A 14,094-nucleotide genomic window follows, 5' to 3' on the forward strand; every position below is an offset into this window, starting at 1 on the left:
AAGTATTTACCATCTCCAAAGAATGGCCAGGCTACCCAGAAAAGGCAAGCAGATAAGGCATTATCAGGTACTTTGGCAGACAGGAGAGAAACAACACACTCAAATTTCTGCTGGGGACCACCTCTTTCTGTGATGTATGTATGATGTTTTTTGGGGGGTGGTCTTGAGCTATAGGGGAGGCAGTTTCAAAAGCCTATTAATAAAGATCAGGCTTGCTAGCTGCTTTGCTTCTCAATATACTCTGGTTGGCCTCTGTTATTTTCTCCTACCCATAGAGAGCCTACATAAGGACTCTAGTATACGGGCTCTTGGGTACCCCATAAGGGACAAAGCAGCAGTTTTTTCTTATAACAAAATTTTAAGAGTTACTGCAGAGGGAGTTTCTGAGATCTTTGGGACTTGCAAGAGAAACAAAGATGTCATGGGCTGGAATCCATTGAAATTGTCCTGCATTAGCCTTGTGGGGTTCTTAACCAGGGATTCCTTTTCAGGATCGATGGGATAAGATACAGTGATCACCTCTGGTTTAAATAGGCTAACAAGGAGGTTGGATTAATTCATAGAGGAGGGTAAGCCTATCAGAGCGGCATGACTTTTGGGGCTTGCGAAAGACGTTGCAGTGTGTCCTCCTTGCCTACAGGGGTGCTCTTTTTTAGGGTTCCAACTTGCCAGCCATGCCTCCCTCCAAGGCACTATACATACATGCCCATTGCAAAGTACGGTATCTTTGCAATGTATCCCTATGGGACCGCCTCTCCTGGTATGCCCCGCGGAGGACCTGAAGGTCCACAAATGACAACATTTTGGAGATCCCAAGTCGCAAGGTGGTTAGATTGGTCTCAACTAGGGACAGGGCTTTCTCGGTACTGGCCCCGACTTGGTGGAACGCTCTGTCACAAGAGACCAGGGCCCTGTGGGACTTGACATCTTTCCGCAGGGCCTGCAAGACAGAGCTGTTCCGCCTGGCCGACCCTTATGTTCCCTCCCCCCACGGTCTTGATTTATCAGCTACTTTAAAATGAGGCTGCATTTAAATTGCATTTTAACCTGTATTTTAAATTGGGCCCCCCCTTATGTTTTTACTGTGATTTTATTGGTGTTAGCCGCCCTGAACCCGGCTCTGGCAGGGGAGGGTGGGGTATAAATAAAATTATTTATTGTTGTTGTAGTAGTAGTAGTAGTAGTAGTAATATACTTAGTCTAGGAAAAAGAACAAAGGCAGAAAGAAGAAAATAATTTCAAAAAGGGAAACCTAAAGAGAGAGAAGCAGAGAGGAGAGAAAGAGAGAGAAAAGATTAGAGAGAGATAAATTAGGATAGCAGGACTTCCGGCTCTGTCCTGCAGCTACATATGATATTAAGATCCAATCATTCCATCTTCTATAAACCAGTATTTTTTTCAATCTTCAGCTATGACAAGTCCATTTTCTATTTCGCGCAAAAACTCCACAAGAAATTTCCAATCCTTAATAAGTGTCAGGAATGATTTTTCTCTAATTAAGCACTTTAACTTGGCCATCTCACCCAATAGTTTTATCAGCCAATTCTCCTATAGCTGGGAAGGCTGCATTTTTCCCTCGAAAGACACGTGCCTCCCTCTCTCTGAGAAATGTAGCTGTGTGAGGGGAACAGGAGCCTCCTAAAAGCTCCCAGCAGCTTTTTAACAAACTACAGCTCCCAGAATCCTTGGAGGGGGCAGGGATGCAGATAAGTTTTTTCTCCCTTTCTCATCCCACTAGAATTGAAGAGGGACAATGCAAGGAAGCTGAGCACTGGAAGATTCAGGACAGAGAAAAGAAAGGCAGCGTATAGTTGAAACTATGGAACTCCCTGCCACTGGAGGCAGGGATGGCCACAGACTTGGATGACTTTAAAAGACAGATCCAGCAGCTTCGCTTATGCTCTGGCTCTCAGTCAGGCCCTGAGCTGTGCCTGAGTTTCCACTTCGCCAGGGAGGGCCATAGATCGATGGTGTTTTGCGCTTAGAAGCTCCCAGCTTTAATCCTCAGTGTTTCTCGGCAAGGCTGGGTGTTATGTACTGAGTTGAATAGGATCCAAAATGCAGCAGTCTGATTGGTTCTAGAACAATATTCAGAATGCAGCAGTCTGATTGGTCCTAGAACAATGCAGCATTATGATTGATCCGCAGGAGCCACCCAATCCAGCTCCAGGTGGAAGTGAATCCGCAACCTGATTGGCCTACAGGAGAATCCCGGAATTAGCCAATCACATGGGGCCCATTGTGTAAATAATGTATATAAAGCAGACATCCTGGGGGAACTTCCATTCCTCCTCACCACTATGAGCTGAATAAGGAGCATGAAATCCACTCTCGACTCCGAGTATATTTCACTGGGAGAGATTGCATGCCTGAAACCCTGAAGAGCCTTTGCCAGTCAGTGTACGCAGCACTGAGCTATATGGACCAGCCAATCTGACTCAGTAGAAGGCAGTTTCCATCATCTACTCCCTCACCAAGCACTTCTGCAAGCAAAGCATTTGGACTTCTGTAGCTGTTCTGAAATTCCCATCTGGCTCTCTGCCTTCTTAGCTTCTGTTGCTCTGGAAGAGATGGTGTGTTTGTGTTTGTGTTTGTGTGTAGGGTTGTGTCTCTGAGAGCTGGCCAGCAAGCCATGCGACTGGTGTGGGAACCTTCAGTCCTGGGGCAAGCAAGCCCTGAGTTCAAGAGCATGCTCTTCCTCTGTGGTTTGCAACAACCGGTACTCAGAACCATACTGTCTCCGACAGAGGAGGTAGGGCATAGCTGTCAAACGCCGTAGTCATTGAAATCAAAGCCATAATAACCATTAAAATATAAGGTAAAGGTAAAGGGACCCCTGACCATTAGGTCCAGTCGTGGCCGACACTGGGGTTGCGGCGCTCATCTCGCTTTCTTGGCCGATGGAGCCGGCGTACAGCTTCTGGGTCATGTGGCCAGCATGACTAAGCCGCTTCTGGCGAACCAGAGCAGTGCACGGAAATGCCGTTTACCTTCCCGCCGGAGCGGTACCTATTTATCTACTTGCACTTTGACGTGCTTTCAAACTGCTAGGTTGGCAGGAGCAGGGACCGAGCAAGGGGAGCTCACCCCGTTGCGGGGATTCGAACCGCCGACCTTCTGATCGGCAAGTCCTAGGCTCTGTGGTTTAACCCACAGCGCCACCCGCATCCCCTTATAGGCACCCATAATTAGCACCCAAAATATAAGCACCCATAGTTAAAGCACGCAATAAAATAACCCCCGTAAAGCAGCACGGCAGTTAAAGCAGGGAATGCGAGCTGACCGTATTATTATTATTTATTAATTTCTCCCCGTTCCTTGTCGTTTCCTTCTGAGCTGCGTTCTTCTGTACATCCAGTAGGTGCCACCCAACTCCAGCAATCGGGAACTCAATTTCTTGGGCCCACATCAGAGGACAGACCCTTCTCTCTCTCTCTCAAGCAAGAAGGGGCCGTCTCACCCTCCCACTATGCTGTTTATTTCCTGCTAGCCATATGCTCACTCCTGCAGCCAAAGTTTGAGATCAAAACCGACATCTGAAAGATGACACGAATATGTCAAACCTTTCCCCTCTTCCTCTGTGACCTTGCCGCATGCTTGCTCCTGGATCTCCCCAGTCTGATAAACACCCAAAGCTCCCTAGTCGTGTTTCCTAGGGATAGAATCACACGACGCACATAAAACAAATTCACGCACAGGGGACATTCGCAGGGAAACCAAAATACTTGTTTCCAAAGCTATTGTACTACCAACCTGACTGTATGCTTGGGAAACATGGACCACCTATCAACGCCATCTCCAACTCTTCGAAAGATTCCTTCAACGGTGTCTCCAAAATTTTTTACACATCATTAGGAAGCTGGGCGAACTAATGCCAGTGTACTGGAAGAAGCCAAGATCACCAGTGTCGAAGCAATGATTCTTCAACATCAGCTTCGTTGGACTGGTCATGTTGTGCAGATGCCTGATTGTCGTCTTCCAAAGCAACTACTCTATTCCAAACTTAAAAATGGAAAGAGTAATGTTGGTGGTTAACAAAAGAGGTTTAAAGACTGTTTCAAGGCAATTTTTTTTTATAAAAAAAAGTAGTACAGTGGTACCTCGGGTTAGGAACTTAATCCGTTCTGGAGGTCCATTCTTAACCTGAAACTGTTCTTAACCTGAGGTACCACTTTAGCTACTGGGGCCTCCTGCTGCCGCTGTGTGATTTCTGTTCTCAACCTGAAGCAAAGTTCTTCACCCGAGGTACTATTTCTAGGTTAGCGGAGTCTGTAACCTGAAGCGTCTGTAACCTGAGGTACCATTGTACAGTGGTACTTCGTGTTGCGTATCCTCCAGGTTACGGAATCTTCGGGTTATGGCTGTGTATACTGGAAGTGTATACTTCCAGGTTTTGCCGCGCTCTATCACGTTGCACGGGTGCACAGAAGCAGCGCCTCTAGTTACAGATTTTTTGGGGTGCGCACTGCACCCCGAAACGAATTAAATCTGTAACCAGAGGTACCACTGTATAAACACCACCAACTGGGAAACACTTGCCTGTGAGTGCTCCAGTTGGAGACCAGCCTTTACCAAAGCTGTCATGGGCTTTGAATACACTCGAACTCGGGACGCAATGGAGAAACGTGCTAAGAGGAAGGCACGCTTGGCAAATCCGCACCGTTATCAACTCCCGCCTGGCAACCTATGTCCCCACTGTGGAAGGACGTGTGGATCCAGAATTGGCCTCCACAGTCACTTACGGACTCATTGTTAAAACCGTGTTTATGGAAGACAATCTTACTCGGCTACGAGGGATCGCCAAAGAAGAAGAGAGAATGATAGAATCGTAGAGTTGAAAGTGAGACTCTGTCGAACAGGACGATGGCTAGAGCTACTCCCAGGATTAGAGGTAGACTGCGGTCTCCTCTGGAGGCTCAGTATCTGTTGCCTCATGCGCTAGAGTCTCATTCTGTAGCTGTTTGGTTTCAGGTCCATAGCAAAACAGCGCCTGCCCTGTGGAATATGCTCCCCATAGAAACTAGACAGGAACCAACAACTGTTGCCTTTCATCATGTATTAAAGACTTTAAAAATAATAATCTGCTTGTTTTTCCAGAGAGATGAGCCGATTTACTGGCATTATTTGTTGACAGTATTTCATGATGTGCTTTTTTTATGTGCTTTATTACATTCTGCTAAACTTGTGTATCACTATGGGTGTTCTATAAATGCTTTCAAGTAAATAAATAAGACCCAGTGCATGAGTTTGCTTCCCTCCTCCTCCACCCCCACTCCCATTCCTTTTGTGCTATGTCTGTTAAATTGAAAGCCTGAAAGGAGGAACTGTCTTATTACCAATCTTTGTAAGGCCCCCCGGGAGCCCTTTCTGGCTGAACAGCGGGGTAAAAATCCTTCAAATAAATACATCGATCCAATCTGCTTTGTCCTACAGATCTCTATAGGAGGTGCTGAGATTGCTCTTAATCTGCTCAGCCGCCCCAATATATTGCCTTAATAGCTCATTCAGGATCTGCGCTGGTGAAGTTTCGGCACCACAAGTTTCTCAGCACGGGTTATATACAATTCCCTGGCAGGACTCCTAACACAAGCCTGTGGCAGGTTTTTTTTTCTCGGCAAAGGAAAAGGAGGGAGGGCGCAGGGTTAATTCACTAAATCCTGAATGCAAAACATCCCCTGACATTGCAGTAATTAGGATAGCCTAAAAAAACTTCTTCCACATCAACATTCCCAATATAATAAAAGTTAACCTGGTACCTACTTTATTATCATTTAGATCTCCCTACTAAATCCTTTTCCTTTTTAGTTCCATCAAGCTCATAATTAATTAATTAATTAACTAACTAACTAACTAAACGTATACCCCGTTCGATTGTAAGAAAAGCTAAGCTGTTTACAAATGTCTTCTGCTTTCTTTCTCTTTTAATGCCAGTCGCCCCGCTGCAACTATGGTTCTGGTTATATTTAGCAGCTGTTAAGCGTGTACATGTTTATTTACCACATTCTGTCCTTTTGATTGCTTGTACGAAAAGATTTTTTTTTAAAATATATTATAACAACAACAACAACAACAACTCAAATTGATTCAAACTGAGAATTTCTCGTCCTGGGGTTATTGGACAAAGAGCGGCACACATATTCCTTACATGAAATAAACCAATGGCACTGGGGAAAGCTGTCTTTGGGTGAAGTTTGCTTCTCTTTCCTGCTCGCTGGGGAACTCTGGGTAATCTTCTAAGCCAGGCTTCCTCAACCTCAGCCCTCCAGATGTTTTGAGACTACAATTCCCATCATCCCTGACTGCTGGTCCTGCTAGCTAGGGATCATGGGAGTTGTAGGCCAAAAACATCTGGAGGGCTGAGGTTGAGGAAGCCTGTTCTAAGGGACCTCAGGGGTTCTTGCGATGCCCTTTGAAAACCACAACATTAAAGGAACTGATATCACATGTGTGGCCTGTATACTGTGGCAATCCCCCTGAAGTTTTAATTTTTCCAATTATACTGGAGGACCACCACTTGCAAATGCAATGCTTTGCTTAAATCTGATTTCAGGGGGGCGAGTTCTGCTTAATTATGACACTGCCTTGGAGATGTTGCTCTTAGGAGCCTTTTTTTCTGCTCCTGACATCCTTCTGACCTTTATCCTTTTCACTTTCCTGATCTCCACTCCTTTTGAGTCTCAAGTATTCTTCTCTGTGCTGCCACCTTTTCTTTTGGGAACAATTATTCAAGGATCCATTCTGAGTGTTACAGCCTTTGAGATACTACTTGGCTGCCATTATTTCCGCTTCCCTCTTGGGCTGTTACGTATGCCTTTGAAAGGAAATAAAACCCCACTAGATAGTCCTTCACTGAAAGAATGGCTCTCCTGTATTTTTCAATTTACTTGCCAACTCTCCTCCCATTCCCCCTCCCCCTTGAAGAGGGGGACTGCAAACCCTCCAATGGGAGGCTGTGCTCTGGTTTTATGCAAATCCAGCATTGTGATTTGGCACAACAAATCCTCCAATTGGGGCCGCGTGATGACAGCATTACATTTTTATGTACATAGGCAGAAAGCTCTGGAGCACCAATCCAGCACTGACACATGCCATACTATGTTGCGCCATGTTGCTCAGTGCCAGAAGAAAGCTTGCGCTTATGGCGGTGTGCAAGCCATATATTTAAAGTGCATGTTTTCCCCAATAATCATGGGAATTGTAGTTTGTAATGGGTGCTGGGAATTGTAGCTTGGTGAAGGATTCTTTTTTGGGGGTGGGGAGCAATGTGGTTTGCACATGCTTTAAATGGGCTTTAAATGCATGATGTGCACAGGGACTTTGTATGCATAGGATAGTCTCCAATAATAAAGGAGTTTCACAAGATTCTCTGGACCTTTATCTGAATAAGGAGACTGAGAAATGATAGCCATCTTCAAATATCTGAAGGGCTGCCACAAGGAAGATGTGTTTGCTCCTGTTCTCAACGACAGGACTCAAACCAATAACCTCATTACAAGAAAGGAGATTCAGGCTAAACATTAGGAAGAACTTTCTGCCAGGAAGAGCTGTTGGACAGTGGAATGGTCTCCCTCGGGAGATTGTGGACTGTGATGGCCTGGGAATCTGATTCAGAGGCTGAACCGGAGGAATCCCAGCCTGCACAGGAGTCCCCGCCTCCAGGGCCGGCTGAACTGGGGCAGGGCCTTGATTCTGAAGCACCTGCACCTGTGCCGGATCCTCAGGAGCAGGCACCAGGTGAATCCACTCTGGCTCCAGAGGTGGTTGAGGACTCAGTGCCTGCAGGTGAGTCTCCCCCTGGGCCCAGTAACCCTTCAGCCTCTCCTGAACTGCAGAGGCTCAGGGCAGAGAGGCGAAGGGAACTGGTTTCTCCCAGGAGGAGTGCTCGCCTTAAGGCCAAGAGAGGCGGGTCTCCTGGGGGCCGGGGCCGCCCCTGGCCTCAGAGAAGATAAAGGCCAGTCAGCCTGGTCCCAGGTTGCGGGAGCAACGTCGTTGATGAGCTGTTTCGGCCAGCGTCCAGTCCTGTTTTCCCCAGAGTTCCTGTCTGTGGACCCCGCTTCGCCCGAGGAGGACTGTCTGCCGACCCTCAACTCAGGTCCTGGACCTCGCCCCACGGTAACCTCCCCCCCCCCCGGACCAGCACATGGACTCTCCTTCCTTGGAGGTTTTTAAGCAGAGTTTGGGATGGCCATGGATACCTGAAGGAGTGTCTCCACCCCCATCATTCTGCCCGGACACTGAGGTCCAGCTCCAAGGGCCTTCTGGCGGTTCCCTCACTGCGAGAAGCAAAGCTAAAGGGAACCAGGCAGAGGGCCTTCTCGGTAGTGGCGCCTATCCTGTGGAACGCCCTCCCAGAAGATGCCAAAGAGATAAACAACTACCTGACATTTAGAAGACATCTGAAGGCAGCCCTGTTTAGGGAAGTTTTTAATGTGTGACATTTTAATGTATTTTTAATCTTTGTTGGAAGCCGCCCAGAGTGGCTGGGGAAATCCAGCCAGATGGGCAGGGTACAAATAAATTATTATTGTTGTTGTTATTGTTAGTTGAGATTCCTGCATTGCAGGGGGTTGGACTAGAGGATCCTTGGAGATTCCAGCTGTTACGAAAATTATGGGGGGGGGGGCACATCTATGGGATTGTTGAATGTTACAAATATTATGCCTGAATGTATCCTTTCGACTTGACTGCTCAGGGAAGATACCTAGCTTTATAAATCATATAAAATCAACCCCCTTGCCAATTTAAACACATTCCAACGCCATTTTGCCCTTGGAAAAAGGACTCTTCTCTGCCACCTCCCGTGAGGACATATACACACACCCCACCCAAGGAAGTGCCCAGGGGTGAGAGTTGCTGAGGTATCTGAAGAAGTCTCCTTCAGCACCATAATTCAAATGGCGTTCAGCCTTCTTTATGGTCCAGCTCTCACTTCCATACATCACTACTGGGAAAACCATAGCTTTAACTATGGCAGTGATCCATGAAGGAGAATAACAAACTTAGTTGGTCTCTAAGGTGCTACTGGAAGGATATATTTTTTTTGCCTTGTTTCAATTGCTGAGCAGCTAGCTTTCAAACGCCCATCACCTGACTTGCCCCAAGCTATGGATGTACAAAGGGAGGTCTACTGTCTTTTGATTGTGGGTACTTGGGAGTTGCCTGGACATGTTTTACCTGTGCTAATCCCTGTCTACCCCTGTCTACCCCTCCCCTTTTGTGACATGTCAGTGATGTATAGATGATGTAGCAATGATGCTGCTCAAAGTGTATTCTGGGGGAAAGAGGGAAGTTTTAAAAGTCAACATCACCCATGCTCTGGGTTCTTACTGCTGGAACCTGTTGCGCAGCAATAAAGAATCTAAGTCTACTGATGTTTTGCTCCAAATTACTTGGCTGGAATTTCCTTCTTTTACTGACTGCATGGACCTGCGGGGGACTTGGCGAGCTGGGCTATTGAGTAATCTCTCAACCCAGAATTTTCTTTAACACCTCCAACTGTATGATTCTATGATTCTATTCTATGATTTTATGATTCTAATAATAATATGCCTATTGTCTTTGTCCATGGAGTTTTCTTGGCAGGGATACTGGAGTGGCTTGCCGGTTCCTGCTCCAGGTGGATCACGTTTAGTCAAAACTCTCCACTATGACCTGTCCGTCTTGGGTGGCCCTACACAGCATATCTCATACAGATAGGTAGCCGTGTTGGTCTGCCATAGTCAAAACAAAACAAATTCCTTCCAGTAGCACCTTAAAGACCAACTAAGTCAGTTCTTGGTATGAGCTTTCGTGTGCATGCACACTTCTTCAGATACACTGAAACAGAAGTTTCCAGACCCTTCTATATAGTGAGAAGGTGGGGAGGGGTATTACTCAGAAGGGTGGTGGGAATGGGTGATTGGCAGATAGCTGTGATGAGCCTGTTGACGACTCTTAACGACTGCAATAGGTCTTACAGGAAAAAGCAAGGGGTGAAAAGGTGAAAAATGGCTTTGTCATGTATAATGAGATAAGAATCCAAGGTCTTTGTTCAGACCAGGTTTTTCCATGGTTTTGAGTTTGGTGATAAGTTGTAATTCAGCAGCTTCTCTTTCCAGTCTATTTCTGAAATTCCTTTGTAGTAAAACAGCTACTTTGAGATCTTGTATAGAATGTCCTGGGACATCAGGAATCACAAGACAGAGAAACCAGTAGGAGAACATTTCAATCTCCCAGGACATTCTATACAAGATCTCAGAGTAGCTGTTTTACTACAAAGGAATTTCAGAAATAGACTGGAAAGAGAAGCTGCTGAATTACAACTTATCACCAAACTCAAAACCATGGAAAAACCTGGTCTGAACAAAGACCTTGGATTCTTATCTCATTATACATGACAAAGCCATTTTTCACCTTTTCACCCCTTGCTTTTTCCTGTAAGACCTATTGCAGTCGTTAAGAGTCGTCAACAGGCTCATCACAGCTATCTGCCAATCACCCATTCCCACCACCCTTCTGAGTAATACCCCTCCCCACCTTCTCACTATATAGAAGGGTCTGGAAACTTCTGTTTCAGTGTATCTGAAGAAGTGTGCATGCACACGAAAGCTCATACCAAGAACTGACTTAGTTGGTCTTTAAGGTGCTACTGGAAGGAATTTTGTTTTGAGCATATCTCATAGCTTGTCTGAGTTATTTAAGCCCCTTCGCCACAACAAGGCAGTGATCCATGAAGGACTGTGATCCATGAAGTGATCCATCTCTGGAAGGACAGATCCTGAAGCTGAGGCTCCAATACTTTGGCCACCTCATGAGAAGAGAAGACTCCCTGGAAAAGACCCTGATGTTGGGAAGGATGGAGGGCACAAGGAGAAGGGGATGACAGAGGACGAGATGGTTGGACAGTGTTCTCAAAGCTACCAGCATGAGTTTGACCAAACTGTGGGAGGCAGTGGAAGACATGAGTGCCTGGCGTGCTCTGGTCCAGGGTGTGATGAAGAGTCGGACACGACTAAACAACAACAACAATATCCTGGCTTTCCTCCTGGAAGCTTAAGTGGCATATATGGTTCCCCCTTCCTATTTGAGCCCCACAACAACCCTGTGATGTAGTTGTGATGTATGCTGTGATGTATGCTGAAAACAGAGGAAACTAGATTCAGATCAATGGTCTATCTAGCTCAATATTGTCTACACCAGGCTTCCTCATCCTCAGCCTTCCAGATGTTTTTGGCCTACAACTCCCTTGATCCCTACTAGCAGGACCAGTGGTCAGGGATGATGGGAATTGTAGTCTCAAAACATCTGGAGGGCCGAGGTCGAGGAAGCCTGGTCTACACTGACTGGCAGGTGTTTTCCAGGATTTCAGTCAGGAGTCTTTCCTTGAATGAAACAAGGTTCACCCTAGTGAGCTTTGTGCCTGAGTGGGGATTTGAACCCAGGTCTCACAAGCCTTAGTTGAATCCTCTAACCATGCTGGTTAGGTGAGCGTCCATATTGTATGGTTCAAGCCTGGCTTCCAGTGCAAAGTATCAGTGCAAAAACTTTACACATGGAAACCCAGCTTGGAACCGAGGCAATGCGTCCTTTTCTACTCTGCTCAGAGAGGTTGAAGGCGGTTGCATAGTCTGAGTCAGAGGGAAGTCAAGGCTCTGGACAGCAAAGAAGAGTCAGAGACGCCACAGGTAATTGAACTCAGCTTCCAGTTTATTTGTAGAGCATCTTTGCATATGAAGTGCTTACGACAATTTACATCGAAACAACAATAATACAAGAGATGAACAAACAACAACAAACAAGCAATCCGAAATATCTAGGATAATGGAATAAGCCACTTACAACAGTGAGGCAATCATACACAAATTGTATTTTACAGTTGGTTGTTTAAAATCTGGATATTTATTCAACAGCAAGGTATTAAACAGCAATTCTGTTAAAAAAAGGAGTCATCAAAATATAACAAAACAAAATCCAGTCAGGTTAGCCACACAACAAAATCAGTTCCTAAAAATGCTTTCCTATTCACAATAATGGTGCAATCTTAGAGGCATGTCTACTCAGAAGTAAGGCCTGCTGTGTTTAGTGGGACTCACACCCAGGTAAGCATGTATGGGATCACGCCCTAAAGCACGTAGTACCCCTCCCCTCACCCCCGCCACAAAAATACCAATTTAGACGACGTAATTTTAAAAGCAACAATGCAGAATTTAATTGCCAATAAATTCAGGAGCCTGGGAGCGCATGTTAATAATAAAAGTAATAAATTGTAAAGGCCGAGGTATTAAAAAGGTGGAATATGCTTGCCTACAATTTCATAAGCCCTGGACTTTATTTGGCCAGCGGCATTTAAATTCCCAATCACAGTACTTCGGAGGACTTTGTCCTGGCTGAGGAGGAAGGAGCAAAGGATGGAGGAGCCATTTAATAATAATAATAATAATAATAATAATAATAATAAATTTATTTTTTATTTATTATTTATTTGTACCCACCCATCTGGCAGGGTACAAATAAATAAAAACATGTCTGTGTGTAATTTTATGCTCCCTCCTGCTTCTCTCTTGGAATATAGCAAAATATAACCCAGTGTTAGAAAAACGGAGGCAGAAGCGGGATGATAGCCCAAGGGAGGCTGCTCCACTTGTGTTTTAGAAACCGGGCTGAGCAGTGAGTATTTTTGTCTCCTGAGCAGCATGGGGGATATGTGGTTATCCAGAGACTCCAACTCCCATCAGCCACAGCAAGTGTGGTCAGGGATGATGGGAGTTGTAGTCCATCCAGATCTAAAGAGCCCCAGGTTCTCCACCCTGACTCTTGAGCCTCAGTATTATGTTGAATGTTATTGACACAAACACACATGATGCTGCCAAAGCTTATCATATACAATTGGGCTGGAGGGGGGAGAATAAAACGATGAATTGATTCCCCCCCCCTTTTATTCAATGTGTGTTGGCTGCTGCTAAGTAATAGTGAAGGGTTGTGGAAGCCGCCCAGATGATGATGAGGATGATACACCATCATCATCAACAACAACAAACTGTTACTCAGAGTAGGACCATTGAAATCAGTGGGTGCAAGTTAGCCATGGCCATTAATTTCAGTGTGTCTACTTGAAGGAACAGTTAGCTGACCGCAACCCTTAGAAATAAGATCTTCCATCGTCTAGATTGCGCAGAAAATCCCACGGTGGCTCAAAGCATCAAAACGGTCCCTAAAACTATTCCACACTGCCAGTACATTTTAAGCATTGCAACTCAGGAAGCTGCCTTATGATGTATCAGACTATTGGTCTACCTAGCTCAGCATTGTCTACACCAGGGGTCAGCAAACTTTTTCAGCAGAGGGCCAGTCCACTGCCCTCAGACCTTGTTGGGGGGCCGGACTATATTTTGGAAAAAAAAATGAACGAATTCCTATGTCCCACAAATAACCCAGAGATGCATTTTAAATAAAAGGACACATTCTACTCATGTAAAAACATGCTGATTCCTGGACCGTCCGCAGGCCGGATTGAGAAGGCAATTGGGCCGGATCTGGCCCCTGGGCCTTAGTTTGCCTAACCATGGTCTACACTGATTGGCAGCAGCTCTCCGGGGTCTCTGGCAAGGACCCTCCCTAGCCTACCTGGAGATTTTGGGGAATGAACCTGGGACATTTTGCCACGGAGCTATGGCCCAGGTAGCACAAGCTAGCCTGACTTCTCCTCCTGAGGTTGGAGCTGGACACTGTTTGTGTCTAAAATCTTTTGTTATTGCCCATGCTTGGCAAAGGGGGAAGCTGCAGTAAAATATATACCGTATTGCCCCAAATATAAGCCACACTTTTTTTTTGCCAAATTCTGACTGTGAAAATAATAATAATAATAATAATAATAATAATAATAATAATAATAATATATTATTTATACCCCGCCCATCTGGTTGGGCTTCCCCAGCCACTCTGGGCGGCTTCCAACAAAATATTAAAATACAGTAATGCATCAAACATTAAAAGCTTCCCTAAACAAACAGGGCTGCCTTCAGATGTCTTCTAAAAGTCTGGCAGTTGTTGTTGCGGCTTGTGTTTGGAGCTGAGTGCCGGCACCGGCTTGGGGAGCGGGGCGCCAAGTGTCGGCCA

The sequence above is a fragment of the Podarcis erhardii genome (genome assembly GCF_964252035.2).
Source record: "Podarcis erhardii genome assembly, chromosome: 6".
Classification (NCBI taxonomy): Eukaryota; Metazoa; Chordata; class Lepidosauria; order Squamata; family Lacertidae; genus Podarcis; species Podarcis erhardii.